The sequence below is a fragment of the Carettochelys insculpta genome, chromosome 13 (assembly GCF_033958435.1).
Source record: "Carettochelys insculpta isolate YL-2023 chromosome 13, ASM3395843v1, whole genome shotgun sequence".
NCBI lineage: Eukaryota > Metazoa > Chordata > Testudines > Carettochelyidae > Carettochelys > Carettochelys insculpta.
In genome coordinates, this window is record NC_134149.1 from 23,432,964 (window position 1) to 23,455,891 (window position 22,928).

The 22,928-nt window shown below is 42.9% G+C and overlaps 1 protein-coding gene across 5 annotated transcripts in view; it reads left to right on the forward strand.

Annotated features, from left to right (window-relative positions):
- Positions 1 to 22,928, forward strand: part of ZC3H12B (zinc finger CCCH-type containing 12B) — an 89,561-nt gene that overhangs the window by 15,232 nt on the left and 51,401 nt on the right. Inside the window, exon 2 of one of the 5 annotated variants that reach the window (XM_075007886.1) lies at positions 20,585 to 20,749. The exons of 3 other annotated variants lie outside the window; for them this stretch is intronic. The gene's annotated coding sequence lies outside the window, so the exon portion shown is untranslated. The remainder of the gene's footprint in view (positions 1 to 20,584; positions 20,750 to 22,928) is intronic. One more of the 5 variants, XM_075007887.1, reaches the window with a different exon arrangement.

Consider the following 22,928-nt stretch of genomic DNA (forward strand, 5'->3'; position numbering starts at 1 on the left):
GGAACGGTGTATGACACATGCATCTTTAACATCTCTGGTCTGTGTAGAAAGCTGCAGAATGGGACTTCCTTCCCAGCCGAGAAAATCACCATTGAAGACATGGAGAAGCCAATAGTGATTCAGGGTGACCCAGCTTACCCCTTGCTCCTTTGGCTCATGAAGCCGTGCAAAGACAGCCTGGACTGCAGTAAGGAGCACTTCAACTACAGGCAAAGCAGGTGCAGAAACAGTAGTAGAATGTGCATTTGACTGTTATAAAGCCAGGTTCAGGAGCCTCCTGACTCAGTTAAACCTCAGTGAAGGCAACATTCCCCTCATTGTAGTGACCTGCTGCATGCTCCATAATTTATGTGAGAGCAAGGTGGAAAAATTCATGCCAAGCTGGAGAGCAGACGCAGATCACCTGACAGGTAATTATGAGCAGCTAGATACCAGTGCAATAAGGAGAGCACAGTGAGGGGTGCTGTTAATCTGGGAGGCTTTGAAGAACAGCTTTATAAATAACCAGACGGTGACATGACATTCATGTCTGTTGCACTTAAGGAGGTATGCCCTGAATGATGTGTGCTTGCCTGTAAATCCTCTGTTCTCCCCACCACTTCCATGTGATGCAAGCAGTAAAGACACTGATTTTTTTTGAGTTTAATCATTTTTATTCAGGAGGCATTAAAGGAGTTCGTGGCCTGGGCTTTGGGAATGGGTAAGCAAGAGCATTTTGCTGTCACAGTTGGGGGAATGTCAGCCTACTGCTCTCAGAAGTGTTCCTTCAAGTGGAATGCAAGGCTGCTCTTGACTCCTTGTCCCCTTCCCCCCACGTTCTGCGGTGCTGAGGGAGGAAGGTTAGGGAATACGGTGGGAAGGACATGTGGTACATAATGGGCTTCAGTGGAACTCTGTGCTTCTGTACTTGACACTTCAAGAGCATTTTTTTTCTCTCCTCATCAGCTGCAGCATCTTCCTCTGGGTCTTCAATTCATGGTCTCTGTGCTCTCTCTTCATCTCACAATCTGCTCTCCTTTCTTCCCAATCGGCTCACCTCTCCTCCAGCATGGTTCTCCTGCATTTAACTATGCCATCTCTGTGCAGGTGGCTTCCATGTGCTCTGTTAACATACCTTCCTGCATTCATTTTCTCCTGTGGATTTATGGCAGTCTAACAGCTGGGGAGAGGCACAGGTGGTGGTTAAAGAGCAGGTGTGCTGCTGAAGTGTGTTGCTTGCTCTGCTTCCCACACTGGCCAAACAGGAAGCGCAATTCAAATTTTACCAGGCTGCTTCCTGCATACCTACAGAGCAGATAATCTTAAAGTATTGGCCAGAGTGTCACACTGGGGCACTGTGGGACACCTCCAGGAGGCCAAGAATGTCAAATTTCACAATGCTCTGTCTGCTCTATCCTAAGGTCGACCGTGCAAGGTTGAATTTGACATTACTTCTTGTGGTAAGCGGGAGTACAGAAGTTGACTTTAGCCAACATAACAGACCCTGTAGTTTGGACTGACTCTTTAGAAATTTGACCTAAGTCACTTAAATTCAACCTAATCTCCTAGCATGGAGACTAAGCCTAAGTGTGAGCCAGCCTAGCACAAGGTATATGTAACCTTGTTTGATGCAAGCCCACAGCTTGTCTACATAACCATATAATTCATGTTAAGATGGAGCATTAGTCTGTCTTGTGCTAGCCTACTGTGCAATATCAATTCATTAGTTTGTTTTGATATAGTCCCATTTCAATGATGTGGATAGCTCACAATCCAGCTTGCTGTGAACTAAGTATTTGTGTATACAGTAAATAAGTGTTCATTTAAACAAACCTTTGAATAATTGGGAGCCCACACTCCCTTTTGAGCTTGGAAAGTTTGCCACCACCAAATGGCTGTTGTGCATTCCCAGTTGTTAGTTTAGTTTGCTATGAGGATGAAGGTTTGAGGACTTGGGGGTTGCTTCCCGCCATTTATGACAACACTCCTTAGAGAACTACAGGAGCTTATATTTACCTACGGTTGTTCGTAACGGTATCTGTTGTTAGATATTTACAACTCGTATATGCAATTTATTTTTTTTTAAATTGTATAGGGTTTTCTAAAAACTGTATTGGTATTTCTGTGGGAGTGTACAGTAAAACCCCAAATTCCTGCAATTTCTGCATAACTCAGACTTTCTCACAAGTTGGGGTAGGGACCTGAGAACCAGGCTGCCGCTTGATTCCCAGCTTCCTGGCACTTGCAGGACCCGGGAAACTGACTCTGCAGGGGTGGTTAGTTTCCTGGCTGCTTCTCCCTGCCTCCCCCCCCCTCCAATCTGTGCGGCTGTGAGCCTGACAGTGGTGCTGCTGGGGAGAGGCAGGGAGAAGGGGCCCTTAGCCTGCTTAACTGGGGGCAGCTAGGCGGGCTGACAGCTGCGGAGCAGTTCGATTTATGCTTAACTGACATTAGAGCGAGTTACGTGCAGCTACGTATTTCTGGGGTTTACTGTACTGGAATCATAGGGGAGCTATATAAATGCATATTTTTTGTTCTCCTCCTTAAAATTATTTGTTTAATAGAGAAATAGAAAATTTTAGTTCCAAGGATGTTGATCTGTCACCATTCACCTATACATGTTGCACTTCCCTAAACTGTGATTCTCATCTGGCAACATCCATGGGCTGGCGGTTACCACAGATGTTCCTGGGCCAGAGTGCCCCAGTAGCCAGGACTTTTCTGCTGCCCTGGCTCCCAGTCCTACTATAGCCACTGTGGCAGGGATATAGGGCCTCAGTGGTGGGGATGGGGCAGGGAGACCAGCAGCCAGTTGAAGGTGGGCCAGCCACAGGCAGCCTGGCTGGGGTCGGGGGCAGACTAGCCAGCTGGGGTGGAAGTGGAGCTGTCAGCAGGGGATGACCCCTGGTCCTGCAAGTTCCCTGATTTGGGACTGGTCTGATCCCAGTGGTGCTGGACCAGGGAGGTCCCATCTGTGCTATATTGCTATATTTACACACATCTTCAGAGGAATTAAAAACACAATTTTTAAACTAGTCATTTGCAGGTGGTTAGGGTTCTATTTAGACCAAATTAAACATGGAAGCATCTTCTGCATGCAGTAGTTTGATGTTAGCTGTGAATGTATTTTTGAAAGTTATTCCAGTTTAATTAGGATGCCACCAGAGTTTGACACTTTCGTCATATATCCTATAACTGGAATCGTAGGGGACCTGTATAAATGAATTTTTTCAGCACTTTTGGAGTGCAAAAGGCAAGTGTTAACATGAAGCAGTGAGCTTTGTTTATGGTCCTGAAGGCAAGACCAGATCTTAATCAGAACTGATAAAAAGCTGTGACCATTGTAGATGAACAAAACTAATCTTCAGATTAATGGGTTATATTATCATTTGTCTTTTTGTCCACTAGAATTTTGTGCCCTGTAGAAAGGAGTTCAGGGGAAGCCATTGAGAATGTTAACATTGAAGTTTTGACAACAGTGTGTGCATAGTATGGAAATTTTGCCTCAGAAGGTATAACATATCTCACATATTTAGCTTTCATTAAGTAATGACTCATGATGAGCGAAACATAATGAAAAATCGTTTCATATTTCTTGGTAAATGCTCTGCTTCTTCTAATTGTTTTGATGGCATCAGGGTTTTTAAAAAAGCAAGACTTGTGATGACTTTTAACTTGGTGTTTGATAATTTGTGCAGTACGTAGAACATAGACTCAATTCACGCAGGCAGGAGTTCTAGTATTTGAAAATGTCCCAGCTAGTAAACTTTAGTAACAGAGAGGGAGCCGTGCTAGTCTGTATACTATCAAAACAAAAAGCAGTCAAGTAGCACTTTAAAGACTAGCAAAATAATTTATTAGGTAATTTATCATGTTCTGGTATGGCTGTGGTCTGAAGAAAGGGGTCTGTCCCACAAAAGCCCACCTAATAAATTATTTTGCTAGTCTTTAAAGTGCTACTTGACTGCTTTTTGTTTTGATAGTAAACTTTAGTGCTTAATGAAAATTGGCCACTCAGAATAGTTCATATGGAAGCTTGCACAGTGTGGTGAATTATCTTCTTTCCAACCATTCATGCCTGTGCTTGGTGTCTGAAGTGTAAAAGAATTGCGTGTCAAGTCATAAACAAGATTTTTGAAGAAGTGCCTTCATTTTAGTCAGTGGTGATTAGACAGACAATTCAATGATCAATAATTTTGAATGTATGCATCAGCTATTTTAATAAGTATATTTCAAACTACATGGTGTGGCATGCAAGCTCATTTAACCCAGGGTTTCTAAAAATATGTGAGCATGTTTTTTGAGTACTGTCCCTGCAATACCATCTTATGGTTCATTTTCCATCCAGTCTAAAGAAAATACAGTATATTGACAAACAAGGGGGAAACATGCATCTGTGGCATAGCTTGCTAGTTTGTATGGTCACATAAAATCTAAGGTCTGATCCAGAGAACCCATTAAAGTCAGTGAAAAGACTCTTACTTAGTGGATTTTGTTAGATCATTTGGAAGACGCTAATGAACAGAAGAATCCAGGTCACTTCTTTTCATATGTTTTTATACTGCACATTTCTTTGTTGGGTTTCTGGTGCTGTTGGTGGCCTATGACATACAGGAAATGAGACTGCCCTTAAATTTTGTGATTATCCTTGGAGCTGCCTCAAACTTTACAGCATTTTTCCTCTCCTCCGTCAGTTCTTCTTTAAAACCACTTTGGTCACAAACATTTCCAACATCAATCAAACTGTGTATTGCATCTTCTCAAGTCTGAACTGCTGTCCAGTGAATTCGTCTTGGCTAATTCCCCAGCCTGGCACTCTGAGTGTAGGTAATGGGGCCAGCTAGCCAAATGAAATGCTGCTAGCCCCGTCTCAGTTTTCCTGATTTCAGTTTTCCCTGAAAGCAACCAGTTGCTGCCACCACCATGTGTACAACTTCTCCTTTTCCAAGAAAGAAATCACTGGGAATCTCTTCCCTGAGTATAAAACCTCCAGTCTCCTTTCCCTAAGGAGCTGGAAAGAAACAACAAGAGTACCCCACAGAGGACAATGCATCGACCTCTGAGCTCTCTGGTAATGTGTGTTTGTGGCCAGACACACAGTTTTAAGCCTCTGTAGAATACAAAGGATCAATCAGTACTCGTTAACAAATAAACACTTCTATTATTAGAACAAGACTGTCTTTGCAGGCACAGTAAATAGCTTGGTGTTAAAAAGCCAGGGATTGAAGCAATACACAGGTTTTTTTCCCTGGGTCAGATTCTTGATTACAGGAGAGAACAAAAGGAACAATTAACCAGCTCAGACATAATTTCCAAACCCCATACAATGAAAACAATAAACCTTACCTGACTACCTAATCCTCCCTACCCTGCAGATCTGTTTGGGAAGAGTTCATTTCTTCCCGCCACTCGTGGAGAGATCCCTGGTCTTCCTCTCTCTGTCGAAGAAAGGAGCTGTAATTCAGTTTCAAGTTTGAATTTTTCTACTAGCTCCTGTTGGCTCTTTGCCACATTTCCCCAAGCCCTCTCTCAGGGGAGATAAGTAGCTTAACCCTTTCCTAGCTCTCCAGGTAAGTTTAGGCTTTCCTTTGCAGCTCCCAACAGTATTAAACTATCTAAAAGGAATTTTAAGCTCTTTGTATTTTTAAGCATTCTGTATAATATTATGCATGGTATGTTACCTTATTACAGGTAAGGTTGGTACTATCATCTACAGGCAGTTCTCAGGCTTACAACGTTATTGGTTCCTGAAAATTGCATTGTAAGTCAAAACACTGAAACTTGGGATGGCAATACGCACTCCATTGCAAGACATTGCAGGAGCATTGTAAAGTCAAAACCAGCGGTTGTAAGTCAAATCAGGGTGTCAATTCAGAACTGTCGTAAAGTCGAGGACTGCCTCTATTATTAAAATTAATGGACACGTTGCATTATAAGAGGTATGCCAATCTTCAACCATGTAGGCTGAAATTTTCTGGGGTACATGTTTCAGGGTTTCCCTCCTTTCCACTTTGCTCCCCAGACAGACAATAGGGAGGATGAAACTGCCTAATTTGGATGCAAAAGGAACAAGAAGTAGATCTGTTTGGGTACAGGAGGTAGAAAATTAAAATAAAGTGGTGAACAGGCAATTGGAATTGGAGGTAGAGTCTATTCATTGGGTTGCAATAGGAAAACGGGATTAGTAAATGAGATGGGGGAGAAAAATCTGAGGCTGAGAACTAGCATTGTGTGAGAATTCTAGACAAGCACGTGTGGGAGACCTGGGATTGGCTGGAAAGGGAGACAGGACAAGGAGGTAGAAGGAAGAGGACACAGCATTAAGATTGAATAAACAGACTGGGGAAGGGGTTGGGACTGGGAGCCGGTGGGGAAGGTAGATATGTGTTTGTCGTGACTGGAGACCAAAGTAGGAACAGGAGACTTGTTGGATGAAGGTGGACTGAGAGTGGCTGGTCAAGGAAGGGTGACTGGGACAGAGTCTGGAGAGGTGAGACTAATACTTGCTGTGCAAAGAGATTGGGACAGCGGCAAGAACCTGGATGTTAGGATTGAGAAATGGAGCTAAGATGCAGAAGGATAGGAATGAGGACAGAGCAGAGAGGGCCACGCTTGAGACTGGGTAGAGGAGTCTGACTACTAGTGTCCAATTATATCCAGAACCTGGAAGGAAGCCCAAGTCTCACCATTCTTCTGCTGTCAGAATATCTGGCAAAGTGCTCACGTCCCCCTCTGTTGCTTAGCCACATAGAGGATGACAACTTGCTGTGGCTATCTCTTACTTTGTTAGCTCAAATGGCAGAGGTCTGTGTGGTGAAACCAGATTGCTGGCACTTGAAAAGGTTGTAGAGCAGTTTTTAAACTAAGAGTTGGGAGAAAGCTGACAAGTGCAGAAGAACATATGTTTGGAAGGAGACACCTATAAGGGGCTCTATTAATGGAGATTTTCTGTGCCCTAGTAAGGAGGAGAGGATGGAAAATGATAAATACAGGCAGGATCTAATCATAAATAGACAAATGAAAAAGAGTTCCATTCAATTATGTCCTTTAATGGCAGACAGCTATAAAGTGAGATTTTTTTGTATATACCAATGCTAGAACTCTAAATAAGAAGATAGGAGAATTAGAACGCCTCATGTTAAATGAGGATATTGATATACTAGGCATCACAGAAACTTGGCGTAATGAGGGTAATCAATGGGACACTAATATGTAAAAATATTTCAGAAGGACAGCACAAGTTGTGATGGTGAAAGGAATGGCACTATATGTGAAAGAAAGTATACAAACAGTGGGGGTACAAATCTGAAATGCACCAAACTGTACAATATAATGTCTATGGATAGTAATTCTTTACTTTAATAGTGAGATATAGCAGTATATATGTATATTGCCAATACCCTGACCAAGATGGTGATAGTGACTGTGAAATGCTCAGGGAGATTAGAGAAGCTATTAAAATAAAAAAAAACCAGAACCTCTATAAAAGGGTATTTCAGTTGTCCCATATCGACGAGGTACATTTTACCTCAGAACAGGATTTGAAGATTATATTTATTGGCACTTTAAATGACTGCTTCTTGGTACAGCTGGTCTTAGGACCCACAATGGAGAAGCAATTCTTGATTTAGTTCTCAACTGAACAAAGGCTCTGGTCCAAGAGGTGACTATAGCTGGACCACTTGGTAATAGTGATGATAATGTAATTAAATTTAACATCTCTGTGGCAGGAGAAACATCACAGCAGCCCAACACTCTAGCATTTAGTTTCATGAAGGGGCAGTACATAAAAATGAGGAGGTTAGTGAAATAGAAGTTAAAAGCTACAGTGCCAAAAGTGTAATCCCTGCAAGTTGCATGGAAACTTTTACGTGACTCCATAAACGAGGATCAACTGAAGTGTATACCCCAAATTAGAATATAGTGTGAGAGAACCAAAAAAGTGTCACTGTGGCTGAACAACAAAGCAAAAAATCATGAGAAGCAAAAGGGCGTTGTTTAGAAAGTGGACGTGAAATCCTAGTGAGGAAAATTGAGGGGAGCATAAACTGCCAAATGAAGTGTAAAAATATAGTTAAGAAGGCCAAAAACCATCTTGAAGAACAGCTAGCCAGAGACTCAAAAAGTGATAGCAATTTTTTAAAGTACATCATCATCAGGCAACCTGCTGTGCAACCAGTGAGACCACTGGATGATTGAGTTGCTAAAGGAGCACTGAAAGATGATGATGCCGTTTCAGAGAAACTAAATTCTTTTCATCAATCTTCCTGGCTGGTGATGTGAGGGAAATTCCCAAACTTGTGCCATTCTTTTTAGATGCCGAATGTGAGCAGCTGTCCCAGATTGAAGGGTCTTTGGAGGACATTTTTGGAGGGGAAAAAAATAAAAGAACAGTAATAGGTCACCAGGAACAGATGACATTCACCCAAGAGTTCTGAAGGAACTCAAATGTGAAATTGCAGAACTACTAATTGGTTTGTAAGCTATCCTTTAAATCTGCTCCTGTATCGAATGACCTGGAGTATGGCTCATGTGACACCAGTTTTTTTTGTTTTTGTTTTTTATTAATAAAAAGGACTCCAGGGGTGATCTTGGCAGTTACAAGCCGGGTAACCCTGACTTCAGTACTGGGCATACTGATTGTATCTGTCATGAAGAACAATGTCGTTAGACATATAGACAAATGTAATTTGTTGGGGGTAGAGTCAGAATTGTTTTTGTATGGGGAAATCATGCCTCACCAGTCTGTTAAAATTTTTTAATGATGATTCAGTGAATATAGTGTACTTAGATTTCAAGAAAACTTTTGCCAACGTCCTTCACCAAAGGCTCCTAAGCAAAGTAAGCTACCATGGGATAAGAGGGAAAGTCCTCTCATGAACTGGTAATTGGTTAAGGGATAGGAAACAAAGTGTAGGAATAAAAAGTCAGTTTTCAGAATGAAGAGAGGCAAATAGTGGTACCCTCCAAGGGTCTGTTCTGGGATCAGTCCTAGTCAACATATTCATAAATTATCTGGAAATAGGGATAAACATTGAAATGAGAAAAGTTACAGATTATACAAAACTACTCAAGATAGTTAAGAGCCAAACAGACTGTGAAGAGCTACGAAAAGATCTCTCCAAGTGGAGTGAGTCTGCAACAAAATAACAAACAAAATTTAATATTAATAAATGCAAATATAATAATGATAAATGTAAAGCATAATCCCATCTGTACATGTCAAGTGATGGAGTCTTAAAATAGGATGTACTAGCCACTTCCAGGGAGCTGTATGGAGTCTGCCAGCCCTCCCAATGCTGCCCTGCAGGGGGGGGATCTGCCCCATTCAGCACCAGCAGCTGTCCAAGTACCCCCAGAACCCTTAACTTCCCCAGACTGCCCCCTGAGAGAACTCTAGGCCCAAGTTCTAGTCGGGGTATATAGAACAAGTTAATGAGTGGTCACAGGCCATTACTTTTTGTTTACTACCTGTAAGCTGTCCATGACTTATACTAAAAATATCTGTGACTGATATGTAACCTTACTGATAATCCAGTACAGGCACTGGGCAAGTTACAAGCATTCAAGTTATGAATGCTTACCTGCAGATGCAGAGAAGCAGGTAAGAGGTGCAGGGGGTGATGAGTGTTGTGAACACAGGCTGGAGGACTGTAGGCAGCCCTGTCTCCTGGCTGCCCTTCCCTGTAGGTTTAGCACTGGCTGTGGCAGCCCTATCCCTCAGCTGCCTCCCACCCTGCAGATTTTGCATCCAGACCTGCTCACCAGGTGGCAGTAAGTGGTGTGAGTGCGGGACTCAGGAGGAGCGGGGGGTAGCTGTGCAGCTGGGGATGGTCTGATCCAATGCTGAGCCCATGGAAGGAGGGAGGCTGCTGATTGGGAACTGTTGAAGCTGGTGCTGAGCCAATGAAGGGTGTGGGGGCAGGAAGGCTGCTGGCTGGTGTATGGAGCTGGGGTGTGTCTGAAGCCAGTGCTGAACCCTTGGGAGAGAGGTGGCAGCGAGGACATGAGGCTAGTCTCAGGAACCGATGCAGAGCTCGGGTGGGATCTGGAGGCTGGGTACACAGAAAGGGGCATTAAAGGCTGCAGCCCAGGGCCCTGGGCTAAGGAGAGGCCTCACAAAAAGATCTCCAGGCTGCCAAAAATGGAGATCTTTTTGCATGATCCCCATAGCCCAGGGAAGTGGGCTGCTGCCACTAAAGCCCCTATGCTCTGGTGCTACTTGGCAGGGTGGGGATGTGGCTCCATACACTGCCATTCCCCTCCTCTGGGAAGTTCCTTTGGTTCCCTCACTTGCAGGCTCAGCCCCCACCATTCACCCTGGCTGGGAGTCAGGGATGGAAGAGCTGTAGGAATAGTGCCTGCATTGAGTGCAGGTAGCATATAGTCACCTGCCCCTTTCTCTCCCTGAGGCCTGCACCACTCTCTCAACCCTCTGCCCCAATTCTGAGGTCTCTCGTGCCCAACGCACCCCACCCCACCTCCTTCCTTGAGCTTCCTCCCATGCACCAAACTCCTGGCGTCCCTTGCAGTACCCTAAATGTCTTACACCCAGCCCCACCCCAGAGCCCTCACCTCCCTTGCACACAATGCCTTGCTTCAAACCACAGCCCCTCCTGCACTCTGAATGCCTCGTTTTGGCCTCACCCCAGAGCTTAGGCGTCCCAAAATCTAAGAGCCTCAGGCACCCAGAAGAGCTAATCTGGCTGTATGGTAGGCAGATGTCCAGAAATCTCCTTCAGAATCTCCACTTGCCTCCTCATCTTTCCCTAATTAAGCCTGCCTTTCCTCAGGCTCTGCCATTTAGTGCTAAATAAACAACTGTTTCTTAGCATATTTTATAATTTTTCTGTTTTAATTACTAGCATTGCACCAATATTATTTTCTACTATTTTCCTTGCAACTATGCTGTATTTCAGGTACATTATGGGTTAAATAGGCTTTTGTGGACTATTTGGGAACCTAACCACCAACATTATTTTTGTGGGAAAATGCATTTGGAGTTCCAAACAACTGACTTACAAGTGAACTTTTGGAACATAACCTGTTCTTAAATTGGGGTTCCTGTACACAGTAAATTCATATCCCTAAGGTCAGGTTTAGTGTTCAAAAATACTATGTATCAATAAACTTATATTACTTAACATCAGCATGTCCACCACTTTATTCACTATTTCAGCTGAATTTTGACTGACTTCATAATGTAATGTTTTAGAGTCAAAATTATCACTTGTCTCAAATGGCAATTAACAATTTAAAAGTATATTTTAGTGATTTTAAAAGTAGTCCATCAAACATGTAATTATCACCAGTAACCATTTGTTTGTGCTTATAGTACATTGTAATGTTGAAGTGAGGTTTATATATATTTTGTGCATTACAATGTTGAATGATGTAACACCAATAACAAAGGCTACGTCTAGACTGCAGGTTTCTGTTGGGAGGCATTCTGCTGCGTTGGGAGCCTTCTGCCAACATTACAGTCTTTCTGGGATAGCCTCTCCCAACAGAACTGGCACAGGAGATATGCAAATTGTGCAGCGTATTTGTTTATCTTTTGCAGAAAGTTCTCAGCAATCTAGACATAGCCAAAATAGTGTTTCTTCTGTCTCTGCTGCTATTGTTTACATATTTTTAAAAATCTTATTGTACAATAATTCGTGAACATGCTAGCGCAATGATGGACAACCTAGGCTGGTGAATGGATCTCATGGCTGGCCCTCCTTCATCTCTGTGGACTTCGGCATTGTCGCAAACAGGTTGGTTGTCTGGAACGTTTTGTATAACATTGCCCATGTACGGGGTTGCCAGATTCCCCTGGTGTCTGTCAGCATAGGTTTTTTCCCTACTAGTATTACTGAAGTGACATGCATTTAAAGCAAGGGCATGTTTCATGGGCCCACATACAGCTCTGATGGGACACAGGTTGTTCACCACTGTGCTAGCATATATTTGTGGCAAGAACTTAGCAGTTCCATTGTCATGATTTTCCTTTTTTGTTAGTGTATATTGGTAGGCATTATGGTCAGAGATTGTTGTTGCTTATACACCACAAAGATGTTTGAAAGACCTGTGTGCAGGAAAGAATGTACACAGGATAACCTATGTTAATAGGAAATCAATTAGATGATTAATGAAAAAGGAAAGTAAAGGTAAACTTGAGCGTTCACATTGAAACCTGAAAATTTGTGACTTTTTTCATTAACAGACAAACATTAATTAATCCTAATGAAGGAACTTGTTTCACGCAGTTTAAGAAACATTTGAAAATTAAAAATACACAGGATTTTGATGTGCACAGTAATTTGCAGTTATTACTTTTTTATTTTGTCAATATTCAGTTAAACCTTTCTTCAGCTAATTAATTTTCCTTACATCTAAATGATTATTATAGTTATTTTTACTAAATGTACTTCAACAATATACCAGGAAAATCTAAAGAACCTAAAATGTCATACTATCAATGACCTGTCTTTTGGCTCATAATCCAAATGAGACGAAGTTCTGGAAAATTCTTATGGTATTTTTCAGACCTGTGTTTCAGAATCTGCAATGATGGAAAAGTATGAAGGGTAAATTAATTAGGTGAATTCCCAGCACTGATAAAGATGACAAAACAGGAACGTTCTTCAGTTAAACTGCTGTCGTTCCAGTAGGTTTCTGTTCCTTCTAATCTCCTCTTTGGTTTTACGTTAGGGACCTGATCCAGAGCCCAGTGAAGTCAGTGGAAAGATTCCTGTTGACTTCAGTAGGCTTCGAATAAATCCTAACTGAAGAATCCTTTAAAAAATGTAAACAGTTAATCACTGTGATAAATTCAATATTTTGATTATATTGATTTGTTTTCTTTTTGGATATATTGTCTGGCAGCACTCAGGACAAATGATACTGTGTATACAGAATATTTGCCATAGTGCTGTGTTACTTTTCAAAACTAAGTGGCAATGTCCATTTGAAACTACATTGCTCTTACTGAATGGTAACCAAATTACAGTATTTTTTGTTAGTGAGCAGATATTTTCTTTCTGTTTTATCCTGAAGTAAGTTGCTTTGCCACTTGCAGCTCAGTACTGTATGAATAAAATACAGGTACTTTTGAAACACTTGTTCTCTGAATCATGTTATCAGCTCTACCAGTTAGTCGTGACTCTGGTGAAAAGAAGTGTTAGGTAGAGAGGCCTGGTTGCTAAGCAAAAAGCATCAGAGGCTGAGGCTCTTAAAGCTACACTATATAGTTTTCCTTCTGTGAGTAATAGTTGTACTCTCACAGAAGAAATTCACAATGGTTTCTTAAATAGGTGCCCATATCTGGGTATCACAAGGAAAAATGGTTTGTTTATGCTCTGCAATGTAAGCTCTTGTTTCTGATCATGGTGCAGCATATCATTCTGCAGTTCCCAAACTTTATTTATACCTGCATATATTGAACCATTTGAGATGTTTAATTATTTTCCTTCTCTTTTGCATAAGTGGAGTGCAAATTGTACATTTAATTTGAGTTCCTATTAATGTTCTCTCTAACTTGTTCCATTCATCAGTGAAATAAACTTCATGTGTACCAATGTGTGCACAATCAGTAGAAACATGCTGCTGACTCTGAGTGGCTACGGGTGCTCTGCTAATCAACTGGGCGACATTTGAATCTTCCTGGGTGCCCAAGAAAGTGCACAGTTTACAGGGAACACTGGTGCCTGTCAATAGGCCTGTGATGTAGTTGCACTGACTTTAATGTACAAGCAACTACAACAGAAAGTGTAAAGCATAATCTGAAAGTAGCACTTCATGGTCTACAAAAGAGGGTTCTGTATGAAAACCACTTGTGCAGAAAAAAGGGTGGAGTGAATATAAATAAGGTCAGTAAGGTTGGGTTTAGTTGGAACCAGTGGAGAATGCAAATTTGAAGTTAAGGGCTTTCCTTTTAATGTCATACCTCCAAATCTCACCTACCTCCCTAAATTCAAATTCAATATATTTCTGTGTTCCCTCTGATTGCCAGGCTTACAAGGAAGAGTCCACTGGCTAGGGTGGAAGCTTCCATATGTCTTTACCTTTTCACCCTTGGTTTCCAGAGGCAGTTACAATCCCTCTTCACTGCACCCTACCAAAGACTGGCTTAAAGCTATAATTTAGCTCTTAAGCAATAATCGGAATGGTTTGTTGTAGAAAAATGCCATTTGTCTGCAGATTTCTCATTTATCCTGCTCACAGGCTAAAATACCTATACCAGGAAAGGTAGCTCTTACCAGTGTGGATTAACTTTTTACAACATTAATTCTGTGTCTTCAATTATTCCTATTGTTAATGAAGGATTTCACAGAGTTTCACCCTTGGGCCCTTCTTTTTCTTCTGCACCCATTTAGTGGGTAGTGTTTATATATTTACAGAGCTTTAACTTTTATCTTTGATTCATAAATCTACAGGCCCATTCTTAGGATTTATCAGGCTCTACACACAATTGTGAAATGGTCGTCCCCCCCCTCCTTGACCTTAGTGTACTGTGGGGATATAGCCCCTTGACAAAACTTGTGTGGGGGCCAGATTGCTCCATGCCAGACTGCCTGCTTGCCTGCCCCAGAGGCAGAGCCCCTTGGCTGCTGACCACAGCAAGTCCCCTACAGCCTGGGTGGAGAGAGACCAGGTGAGTAGAGCTAATCCGCTCTGACCCGTGCTCTGCTCCTTCTAGGCCCAGCTCAGGTCCTGCTGCCAACCAATTTTTGCAGGGATCGTACCAGTCACTCCAACTTGAGCCAGTTCTGCTGCTTCCTTGCCCCTACTCTGCCTCTTCTCCATCCTGCTTCTACCCCCAAAGCACTGTCTCTTGAGAGAGACAGCCCAGGGGACTAGCAGGGGAGCCTGGTGCTGGCAACAAGGTTGGGCCCTTGCACTCACTGGCAGCAGCAGGGGGAAGCATGTTGCTCTGCTTCCCACTAGGTAGTGAGGGCAGTGGTCCCTTCTCTCCCCCAGTGATGCAGCTGGGGGAGCAGTGAAGCCATGTTGCTCTTCTTCCTTCGACCACTGTCAGTGAGTGTGCGGTGGGGGTCTGGTCCTGCTGTGGGCCCCAAGCTTCCCCTGCCAGTCCCTTCACACCTCCTGCCCATGGGGTTTGGGGAGTACGTGGCCCTTCATTTGTCACTAGTGGTGCCCACGTTGGGTTTGGGCTGCTGCGGCTGCAGGGAGCAGAACCGGTGATAGCAGAGAGGGTGGTAAAGGTGTTTAGGATCCCATTAGTCACAGTGGCCTTACAGGAAGCTCCTAGTGACATTGTGCAGTCTTGGGTGCTACTGTACTTCACATAGTATCTAAGAAATGATTTATTTTCAGTATTCTTTAAATTATCAGTGCCATACTACAAACATGATTTTTTCCTGAAATTGTAGACATGCAGTCTAGACAAACTTAGTGAACTTTTTGTTACTATAAATGCAGATAAGTTAATTGCATGTATATGCTGCTGGTTAGTTGAAATTGCTATTACAAGTATATCATCATATTTATGAATGAATTTTGTCGTTGGACTCGGGAGATTGTAATACCAGATTGACTATGTTTCTGAGAGATTGTGAGGAATTTTAAATACAGAACTGTCCCACATTTCAAAATTTCTTTTACATTTTATTTGTAAAATAAGTGTTTAAGTTACATATAGGATAGTGCTACTATTGTTTGTAATGTGTACCTGTAATATGTAGTCTAAATTTCAGAAGTTGTTGCTATTAAATGGATTATGTCTGGAATAATGACATGGGGGTTTGCAAAAATGAAGCATTACATTTTTAAGACCAATTGTTACTAGAAATCCACATTAATAAATTGCTTTTATAGCTAATATGCAGTCATCTCAGGAGCTGTCCCTTTCTTTTATTTAAAAAAAAACAAACTCTGAAAGAGAATACAATTCTTTTGCCCAATTATTGGAAACAGCACTGTATCAATTTACATATTTTGATTGTTACATTTGATTTTGGTTCTTTGTACTTTTATTGAAAAAATAAGTATGGAAGACTTCTGGAGCAGCAAGATTGAAAATGTGTGCAAGCAAAGCTTGATTTTTTTTTTCGGTTGTCAAATTTGAAAGAGTACAAAATTGTTTTTAAAAATATTTATGAAAACGCTTAGTAATTTTCTGAGAATCATGTTGCATAAAAATTTTGTTTAGTGTGAGAAATGGTTTCAGTAGAAAAATAAGCTACCGACCTTTTGTATAAAGGTAGACCAGTGTCTTGTCATCTTCATAATCATATTTTGTTAGTTTATATTACAAATAATCCACCTTAAATCTTGCATGACAATAAATTATTTCCAAATCTTAAATAGCAAATATCAGTATTTATATCCTGCTTCATTTTCTCTGTTCAATTACATTTTTAAAGGTGTTCGAAAGAAATACAGTAGGCCCTGCTGCAGTATGTGACATCTATTTCCAAGTGTTCTTCATTTTAAGTGATAAATATCAGGGGAAACATTAAACAATATTTACAGCTCTGTAAATAATAATAAAACTTTATTAGACTAGACTTCTAACAAGAATCTGTACCAACATAATGTAACAATGGTTGAGATGGTTGGGAGAAAGCAAGATAAACTAACAGAGCAGCATTTATCACTGGAAAGCCAAGAGCGGTGAAGGAAAAAATACCATTATAGCACTCAGACTTAACCCAAAGCAGGAGGCTGAACTCCATTACCCACACCTTCATTTCAGGAGCTAAAATTCATCATTTAGTATTATTCAGTCCAACCCACACATACACAGAGGAAGACAGATTGTAATATCAGATTGAAAATATAAGAGTAGAAAGGCATAATTAATATGGCATGATGTTCATAGTACAGACTTATACACCTGGAAATTATCATCAGTATAAAATTTGGCTGAAGGTTATGTAGTTCAGAAGTATTGTGAGTCAGCCGTTATAGTAGTTGGATTTTATTAATTTTTATTTATGGTGAGTAGAATGGAGAAGAAATATTAAAACAGGATTCATACTGAACTTTGTGCTTTTTCTGATTTCTATCAGCTAGTGATGTCCTATTTAACAAGCAGGATTTATTGGTGCTTAAAGATGCAACACACACAACCACTAAAATGCACCTAGTGTTCCAGTCTGTCAAGATACTCTGATTTTTTTTTTTTTTGGCAATCCAATTGTTATAATCTAGCATGGTAAAAGATACATGTTTGTGACGATGTGATATTTAAATCACACAATAAATACATTTACCATATATTATACATGCAATATAAAGTGATGGTGCTACCCGTGAGGTAAAATACACAATATATTCATTTCCCTAGGATTTCTAACAGCTATTGAGTCAAGGTTAGCACTCCCTTAAGCAAAATACTGCCAGGGGACAGTGCTGTCTCATAGCTATTTTTAAAAGGTACAACATGGGCAGTTTCCTCAGGTTTATACGTGTGATTGGCTTCAGGTGGGGGACTCAGGGCTCCTGGTTTCAGATTCACAGTGTTTTGCGGGGGTGGAGGTGGGAGGGCACTGGGTCTTCAGAGCTGCAGCTTTGTTCCCAGCTTCAGCCCCACATGGGATGCTGGGTATCAGGGCTCCCCATGATGCACTCCTGGTTTCAAAAGGATGGTGGCACAAAACCCTCAGGGCTTTAGCTATGTGAGGGAGCTCTAGAGCTGAAAACTGCGCTCCCCCCATAACTAAAGCCCCAAGTCCCAGCATCCATTAAGGGTCTGAAGCCAGGAACAGACCTATAGGACTGGAGCCCTGGCACCCACCACAGAGGTGAAGCCCTGAGCCCTGGTGTTCCCAAAAGTCAGGAACCCTGAGGATCTTCCCCAGAGCCATGGCTGCCTCCCCTGCAGCAGCCTGAACCTCTCCCGTGGCTGAAATGGGGGGGTGGGAGAGAGAGAGAGAGAGAGAGAGAAACAAAAGGGGACGTGCGCGCATGCGCATGCGCACGCGCACACACACACACACACACACACACACACACACACACACACACACACACACACACACACACACACACACACAGAGAAATGAATGGGGATGTGCGTGCGCATGCACACACAGAGAGAGTTGGTGAATCCCCAAGTCCTGTCAGGCTAAAAGCCGTTGGGCCCCTTTGCTTGGGCCTGTAATTTATATGCTATTTGGGAAGGTGGCTCAGAAAGAAAAAGTTAGAGAAGCCTTGCAATAAAGAATTTGCTGGTTGTGAGGGGGGTGGGGAGGGGTGGTAGTGGAGTTTGTTTTGTTTTTGTTTTGGGGCTCCACTGTCTAATTTCTTCTTTTCCACATAATAGCTGATTGACTACTTAATCCATAACTCTGGTGTCTCAGCAATTTTACTGTAATTAGTGTGATTATATTTCCCTATGGTGAGTGCAGGACGTAATAAAATTACTCAAATTCAAGCTAGTTCAGTGGCAATCAGAACTACGTGGTAATCCCCCTAACCCCCCGCAACTCTGGTCAATCTAGGGGGTCTGGAGTGTGGCGGGAGGGCCACTGGAGCCTCAAATGTAGACACTTGTTAATTTTTTTGGCATTTGATCAGCAAGAAAAGCATTTGTTAAACAAAAGAAGTATTCACCTTCTGTCTTACTCTTTTTGGTGCCTCATTTTGTTAGCATGTGTCAAGTACTGGCGTAATATGATTTCTGTTTTGGGTGCAGGGTCCAGTAGGCTCAAGCCAGCTCCATATGGCAACTGCCAGGAAGGCAGTTCCACCTGCACCCTACAAGGTCACCCAGTCTGTCTTGATTTGGGTGGGGTGGGGTGGGGGAGGTGCAACTGAAAAATACAACCTTGGCAGGGGCTCAGCTCAAAAAGTTTGAAAACAGGTCAGGGAGCATGAAGAAGAGAGCTCACAGTGTGGAAAAAGTAACAGAGAGGAAGCCGTGCTAGTCTATACACTATCAAAACAAAAAGCAGTCAAGTAGCACTTTAAAGACTAGCAAAGTAATTTATTAGGTGAGCTTTCGTGGGACACATCCACTTCTTCAGACCATAGCCAGACGAGAACAGACTCAATATTTAAGCAAGGAGCTTACTGTTTTTGGTTCTCTGTGTCTTAAATATTGAGTCTGTTCTCGTCTGGCTATGGTCTGAAGAAGTGGGTGTGTCCCACGAAAGCTCACCTAATAAACTATTTTGCTAGTCTTTAAAGTGCTACTTGACTGCTTTTTGTTTTGATAGTGTGGAAAAAGGTGTAGCTAGGGGCTGTGTGTGGCCAGAAGGTGGCTCATGGGGCAGGGAGTGGTAACCAGTGGTTGTGTACCAGGAGGGCTCCCCTGCAGGCTCTGTTACCTGAGGGCTCTGCCAGCCATGGAGCTGGATGCCCCTGCCTATGGCTCTTATTGGCTGTGTGAGCAAAGGGGCCTGGGAGCTGAGGGGCAGCTTCAACCCTCTGCATCAGCAGCAGAGAATGTCAGAATGCCTGATGCCACGAGAGCAGCTGCCTGGTGGCTCAGACTCCTGCCTGTGACCTGGCTGGAGAGCAGGGAGGGAGAGGGCTGTGTAGCTGTCCCTGGGACTTCACTGCACTTACTAGAGAGCCCCACAACTCTGCCCATTGGGCTCTGGAGGTTTCTCCCCCACAAGGAGCACTGGAATGCAGGACTCATTCCGACTGCTCCCAGCCTGAGCCCCACCACTCGCGGCTTGGGAATGAGAGGGGTTAGGGCTTCAGGAGGGTGTGTGTACTGGGGATTCATGGGGGCACCAATCTGCATCAGCCTGGTGGCTCCTGGGAGTTAGGGGAGGGGGCACCATGGCTCAGCATTTCAGCCTGGGAAGCGCTGCTGGGAATTCAGTGGTAGGGGTTCACGGGGTGAGGGCGTGCACACACCCCCTCCCTCACCCTCTTGACTTCCCATCTTTCTGCCTCTGTGCTCTGCTTGAGAGCACTACCTGTTGGCCATTATCTGCCCTGCGTTCTCCTGCCAGCAAGAAACAGGAGGCTGTTGCGGATGCACTGGCTGCAGACTGGCCAGCAGGGGGAGTGCCAAAGCAAAAAAACAAAAAAAAAAAGTGGGGGGGATTATTTGCCCCACCCCTTTTTTTTTTTTGTGAATGTCAAGACACCTGCGAGAGGGCTTAAATAAGGGCTGTTCCCTTAAAACTGGAACTGTCTCCTTAACTGTAGTGTGGTTGGTTTTAGGGGGCTGTGTGACATACATAAAGGTAGCATATGAGTTGGTAGCTGGAAAGGTTAACAATATTGTTAGTTGAGCTGTGGTTATTGTGGTTGTAGTGTCCTTTCCAGTTAACCTTTCCAGCTACCAACTCAGCCCAGCTCAGGATACTACAACTGCAATAAAGGCAGGATATGTTTTACATAGTAAACATTACTTTTTTTAGCCTTATATGTTCGTTGTATCAATTTTTTTAATATTTATTTGTGCAGTGGTCTTAAATGTCATTGAGGTAAAAAGAATCCTTTATTCAATATTGTCTGGCATATATTACACAAATACAGGAATTAGAAATGTCTTCAGACGTGGAACGTTGATCTAGGATGGAATTATATGTACTGGACTCAAACCATTTTATGACCAAGCACATAGGAGAGGCTTAATTGTACATGTAAAAATACTGCAGCTCTCATTCCTCCTTTTCCCCTCTGATCTTAGTGCCCATCTTTAAAAAAGGGAAGAAGGAGAATCCAGGGAACTACAGACCAGTCTGCCTCACCTCAGTCCCCAGAAAAATCATGGAGCATATCTTCAAGGAATCCATTTTGAAGCACTTGGAGGAGAGGAAGGTGATCAGAAACAGTCAACATGGATTCACCAAGGGCAAGTCGTGCCTGACCAACCTGATTGCCTTTTATGATGAGATAATTGGCTCTTTGGCTGTGGGGAATGGCAGTGGACGTGACATACTTTGAGTTTAGCTAAGCTCTTGAAATGGTCTCGGACAATATTCTTGCCAGCAAGTGAAATGAGTATGGATTGGATGAATGGATGATAAGGTAGATAGAAAGCTGGCTAGATTCTCAGGCTACATGGGTAGTGAGTGATCGACTGCTCGATGTCTAGGTAGCAGCCAGCATCAAGTGAAGTCCCCCAGGGATTGATCTTGGGGCAGGTTTTGTTCAGCATCATCAGCAAGTTTGTGGATGACACGCTAAGCTGGGTGGGAGAGAGAGAGACACTGGTGGGCAGGCCTAAAGTACAGAGTACCTATTCAGATTGAAGGATTAGTCCAAAAGAACTCTGGTGAGGTTTAACAAGGACAAGTGCTTATGACAGAAAACTCCTATGCACTGCTACAGACTGGAGACCAACTGGTTAAGTGGCAGTTCTGCAGAAAAGGACCTGGGGATTACAGTGGATGAGAACCTAGATATGAGTGAACAGTGTGCACATGTTGCCAAGGAGGCTAATGGCATATTGGCTGCATTAGTAGGAGTATTGCTAGCATATTGAGGGATGTGGTGAGGCCACATCTGGAGTATTGCATCCACTTCCCCCACCCTTACCCATCCCACCTCCCATTACAAAAAGGATGTGGACAACTTGGACTGAGCCCACTGGAAGGCAACAAAAATGGTTAGGGAGCTGAGGCACATGACGTGGGGCTTGGCTGAGGAAGCTGTGCTTTACTCTGGAGAGGAGAAGAATGAGGATGAGATTTGACAGCAGCCTTCCGCTACATGAAAGGGGGTTCCAAAGATGATGGAGCAAGTAGTTCTGATCTCAAATTGCAGTATGGGGAGGTATCTAGGTTGGAGATTAGGAAAGACTATTTTACTAAGAGGGTGGTGAACCACTGGCATAGTGGTGGGTTCTCTATCTTTAGAGGTTTTTAAGGCGTGCTTGACAAAGCTTTGGCTGGAATGATTTATCTGGGATTGGCCCAGCTTCAAGCAGGGAGGTGGAGTAGATAACCCCGAGGTCTCCTCCAATCTTAATCTTCTGTTATTTTTATGATCTTATTTAGTGTTTTTTGCCTTTTTACCTCAAATGAAATGCATGCATGATGTCAGCGAGTTACCACAGGGGTTTGTTAAATCCTGTAATTTTTGCATAATCAAGAATTCAGCTATTGTTTCAGCCACACATTGTATGAGATGCAGTGGGGCAGGGTTTTCACTGGGCCCTGCATCTAGGGCATGGGGGAGGGACACATTGCCTCAGGCCTTGTGTCCGCCTAGGGACAGCTCTGACCACAGCAGACCCTCCCATTCCTATCAGGAGTCAGCCCAAAGAAAATTCAGGGACAATAAGAGGAGTCTGAATAAACAGCCACTGCCTCTACCCTAAGTGAGCTCCATGTGGTTGAAGCTCCCAGCCGAATAGTCTTTTTGAGGGTACACTCAAGGACAACTTACTTCTCAGTGCTCTGAATCCAATCCATTTTTGTTCTCCCACTGTTTGTGCCCTTTTCTTCCTGCCTGGTACTTAATAACTTTGGACCGTTGTGTCCTCAGCACAGTGCAGCAGGGATGTAGACTTCAGCTGACTTCTACCCCCCTGCTGTATTCTTTCCCCTCCTTCCTCAGGCACTTCTCTCACAAGAACCTGCTGTGACAGGAAGCTGAGGGGTTTCTGTGGATGGGCATAGCGGCTGAAGCATGCACTGCTACATCATGAAACTCAAGTTCCACATCATTTCTCTGTTCTCCATTATCCCCTCCATGTAGGCGGGAGATTGGTATTTCTTTCCCCCCCCCCCCCCCCCCCCCGATCTCAAGGACAGTTACTTCCATATAACAATCTTTGAGGGGAACAGGCATTTTCTATGATATATGGTAGAAGGACAAATCAGCAGTTGTCTGCAATTCCATTCAAGACCAAATTATTAGAGACAGCTAGTGAAAACAGAGACAGAAAACATACAGCAAAAATCAGTAATCTTTTCCAGAAAACTATCCACTAAGTGAGGAGTTTAAAATAGTTGGTACTCTTTAAACAAACAGGTATTTTGCTAATTGCACATTTCTATTTTTATTTTATGTGCTATTTGTAAATT